This window comes from Fukomys damarensis, unplaced genomic scaffold, assembly GCF_012274545.1.
Source record: "Fukomys damarensis isolate Sample0158 unplaced genomic scaffold, DMR_v1.0_HiC HiC_scaffold_1, whole genome shotgun sequence".
NCBI classification, from domain to species: Eukaryota; Metazoa; Chordata; class Mammalia; order Rodentia; family Bathyergidae; genus Fukomys; species Fukomys damarensis.
In genome coordinates, this window is record NW_022900913.1 from 24,254,072 (window position 1) to 24,258,668 (window position 4,597).

The following is a 4,597-nucleotide window of genomic DNA, read 5'->3' on the forward strand; positions in this document are numbered from 1 at the left end:
TCTCTGCTGTTCACCACTTTACATTCTTCCCATCTTTTTTATTTAATTTTTTGAGACAAGGTCTAAGTATGTAGTGCAGGCTTGCCTCAAACTCATGGCAATCTGTCTCAGCCTCCTGAGTGCTGGGATTACAGATGTGTGCCACCAAGCCCAGCATTCTGTATTTGGAATTTAGACAGAGACTGCAATGAAATTGTTCATCTTCTAGTGTTTTCTTCACTTGCATTGTTCCAACTTCTGTAATTTTCATTGTAGAAGCCTTTCATCTCCTTGGTTAGGTTGATTCCTAAGTGGATTTTTATTTCTGAGGTTGTTACTGTTTTAAGCTATCATGAATGGAATTGTTTTCCTGATTTCTTTCTTAGCTAATTCATTATTGGTGTATATCAAAGCTACAGATTTTTTTTTAATGTTGATTTTGTATTCTGCTACTTGTTTGAATTTGTTTATCAGATCTAAAGGTTTTTTGATGAGGTTTTTAGAGTCTTTTAAATGTAAGACCGTATCATCTGAAAATAGAAATACTTTGGCTTGTTCCTTTCCTGTTTGTATCTCTTTTATTTCTTTCTTTTGCCTACTCACTGTGACTAAAATTGCAAGTACTATATTGATTAAGAGTTATTTAGTGGACATCTTTAACTATTCCTGATTTTAAAGAAAATGCTTTTAACTTTTCCCTATTCAGCATTACATTAGCTGTGGTTTTATCATGTACTGCCTTTTTATGCTGTGATATGATCCTTTAGTGCATAGTTTATTCAGGACTTTTACATGAAGGGATGTTGGATTTTGTTGCAGGCTTTTTTTCATGAAAATTGAGATAATAATGTAAATTTTTATAGTTTTTTTAATGTTTACTAGGACATTTGCAATACACAATAATGTGATTTTTCTCCTTGTTTCTACTAATGTGGTGTACTATGTTTATTGATTTGCACATGGTGAACCATCCTTGCATCCCTGGAATGAAACTGACTTGACCATGGTATATGATTTTTTTAATGTGTTGTTGAATTTGCTTTGCAAGTATTTTATTAAGGATTTTTGCTTCTATGTTCATCAAGGATATTGACCTATAGTTTTCTTTTTTCATTTTGTCCTTGTCTAGTTTTGGTAAAATGTTGATACTGGCCTTGTAGAATGAGTTTGGAAGTGTTTCTTCCTTTCCTATTTCATGGCATTTTCTTTTTTTTTGGTACCGGGGATTGAACTCGGGTCTTTGTGCTTGCAAGGTAGGACACCAAACCACTGAGCTAAATCCCTGGCCAGATCATGGCATATTTTGAGGAACATTGCTGTTAGGTCTTTAAAAGTATAGTAAAATTCTGGGGTGAATCCATCTGAGTTTTGGCTTTTCTTTTCTGAAAGATTTTTTATTACTTCTTCAATCTTGTTGCTTATTATTGATCTGTTTAGAATTTTTACACCCTCTTATTTCAGTTTTAGTAGGTCATATGTGTCTAGAGATATATTTCGTCTAAATTCTCCAATTTATTAGAATATAGGTTTTTAAAACAATCCCTAATGAAGCCAGGCAAGGTGATGCATGCCTGTAATCCCAGCAATTGGAAGGCCGAGGCAGGAGGATCACCATGAATTTGAGGCCAGCCTGAGCCACATATAAGTTCAAAACCAGAACTACATAGCAAGATCTGTCTCAAGACAAAGCCAAAAGCCCTTAATGATCCTCTGTATTTCAGTAGTGTTTATTGAAACATTCCTTTTTACATTTCTAGTTGTATTGATTTGTTTTTTTCTTTTTGTTAGTTTGGCTAGAGGTTTATAATTTGTTTTTTTTTCAAATAATCAATTCTTTGTTTCTTTAATGTATTATACTATTCTTTTAGTCTCTATTTCATTAATTTCAGCTCTGATGTTTATTATTTCTTTCCTTCTTTGGGGTTTCATTTGTTTTTATATTTCTAAGATCTTGAGATATATCAATAGTTGTTTATTTGAGACCTCTGATTTTTTAAAATAATCACTCATGGCTATAAACTTCCCTCTTAGGACTACCTCTATGGTATCCAAGAAGTTCTGGTATACTATGTTTCCATCTTCATTTGATTCTAAAAATGTTTTAATTTCCCCTTTGATTTCTTCATGGCTGATGAGTCAAAAATATTGTTGTGTGGAGCTGAAAAACCTCCGACCACCAAGAGGGCTTGGGTCACGGTCCTCACCCCTTACCCCCTCCATCCCACCCTCCCCTCAGGGGACCATCAGGCAAGTCTGCAATAAAATAAATAAGTCACACATGTGTAAATACCGAATAGTTTCTCTGGTGTGAATAAACTGTAATAGTACATTAGATCCTAATGAGATAACTGACATTGTGAAATGGGAAGAAAAGAGCTAAAGGTGTAGGGTAAGTGGGAAGGGTAGGGGAAAGGTAATAAGGGGGAAAATATGAGAAAATGAAAAAATGGAAATAAAATATTTGTAAATGGGGAGGGGAGCAGGGGGTGAAGGGAGTGCAGGGACAAGGGGAAAAAAAATGAGAACCAAGACCACCTGTCATGTAAAGGTACAAGATCCCAATAATGAATGTAACTGTATTGTATACCTAAAATGTACCAATAAACTCAATAAAAGAAAAAAATGGCCTCCAATAAAACTACATTGCAAAAAATGGGAAAGAAATAAAATGGAAAAAGTTAAAAAGTTGAGGAAGCAGAGCCTGAAGAATTTGTGGTAGAAAAAGTACTGGACCATCATATAGTGAATGGGAAGGTGGAGTATTTTCTAAAGTGGAAGGGATTTACAGATGCTGACAATACATGGGAACCTGAAGAATATTTAGTTTTTCCAGAATTAATTGAAGTATTTCTTAATTATCAAAAAGCTGGTAAAGAAAAATATGGTACAAAAAGAAAATCTTTATCTGATGGTGAATCTGATGATAGCAAATCAAAGAAGAAAAGAGATGCTGTTGGTAAACCTAGAGGATTTGCTACAGGTCTTGATCCTGCACAAATAGCTGGTGCCACAGCCAGTGGAGAATTGATGTTTCTCATGAAATGGAAAGATTCAGATGAGACTGCCTTGGTGCAGAGGCAAATATGAACTGTCCTGAAATTGTAGTTGCTTTTTATGAAGAGAGACTAACTTGGCATTCTTGTCCAGAGATGAAGCTCAATAACTTACATCATATATATGGTCTTGGTTTTTTTATTTACTAATGTGAAAAAATGCATTTTAGTGAAAATCAAGTTTAATATGTTTGTTTTGAAAGTAGTATTTGGGGAAATTGTTGGGTTTTGTTTGTTTTGCATCAATAGCACTGGTTACTTTGAACAAACAAAAAGCTTTCTGTAGTTGCTTCCTTTATCAGAAAACTGCATTGATAGCCTGAAGTATTTCCTCTGCTTTTCTAAATATTGAGGATTATCCATAGTCAAACAGAGCTCATTTTTAGCTCACATACTTAAGGACTATTCTGAGTTTTTGTTTGTTTGTTTGTGTGAGTATAAATAAAATACTTATGTAAATGTTTTTTGTTTTGTTTTCAAACATTCACCAAAACAAAAATTATGGGTGATAACACCACGTTTGAGAGGCCATCATTCTGAGCAACCTAAGAAATAAATCACTTAGAGTAAAATCAAAAGTTTTCCTGAAGCCATAACCTTTCAAGTTAAATAGATGATTCTGTGGTTAATTGGACAAAGTGGGTATTTTCAAAGCAGCCGTATCAGAATCCATGTCTGAGTCTTTAGTCACAAAAATGCAGCAGTTTGCTTGCAAAATTCCTGAAAAGAAAAATTGTATCACTACCAACAATTTCCCTACCCAAATAAAGTAACTAGTCTAAACCTGGTTTATTTTATTTAGCTAAGGAAGTGTTGTTAAGGGAACATTAAAGATTCCTCATGATCCATTCCCTTACAACAAGTTAAAATCTACTTAAAGTCAGGATTTATGGATGTCTAAGACTTGGCTCATGGAAACTTACTGAGTGGCTAGAGGTGGTCACAATTTAGAACCTGCTAGAATAAATGAGTGAACAAATTTATAATCTAAATTACTGACCTGCAAGTTTTTCTTGACCCTCAACTTGTTCCTTATATGTAGGCTCAGTCTTTTCAGTATTTGGGCTACTGTTTAAAGAGAAGCCAGGAAAATAACTTTGTAGTAGTCAGAATGTTATCCTACTGGATATTGTTTAGTTTATAGTAAATAATGGTGAGCAGTGGTCAATAAATAGTTTTATATTCCTTAAAAAATAAATATGTTGTTCAGCTGAGTGTGGTGGCACATGCCTATAATTCCAACACTCAAGAGGCTGATACAGAAGAATCACTGTGAGTTCAAGGCTAGCATGGACTATACAGTGAGTTCAAAGTCAGCCTGCACTACATAGCAAAACTGTCTCAAACACAACAAAACAAGAGCATTGTTCAACCTTCACATATCTGTGTAATTTCTCAAGTTTTTCTTACTGTTAATTTCTAGTTTTATTACATTAGTATTTGATAAGATTAAGAAATTACTTCCACTTTTTGTGTTTATTAAAGCTTTCTTTATGGCCTAAAATATCTATTTTGGAGAACATCCCATGAGTTGCTTCAAAAAAATGTATATTCTGTAGTTGTTG

General features: G+C 33.9%; 1 pseudogene; it reads left to right on the plus strand.

The window, feature by feature from the left end:
- Window positions 1-2,601: 2,601 nt before the first annotated feature.
- LOC104849131 lies at window positions 2,602-3,182 on the plus strand (annotated as a pseudogene).
- Window positions 3,183-4,597: the final 1,415 nt, after the last annotated feature.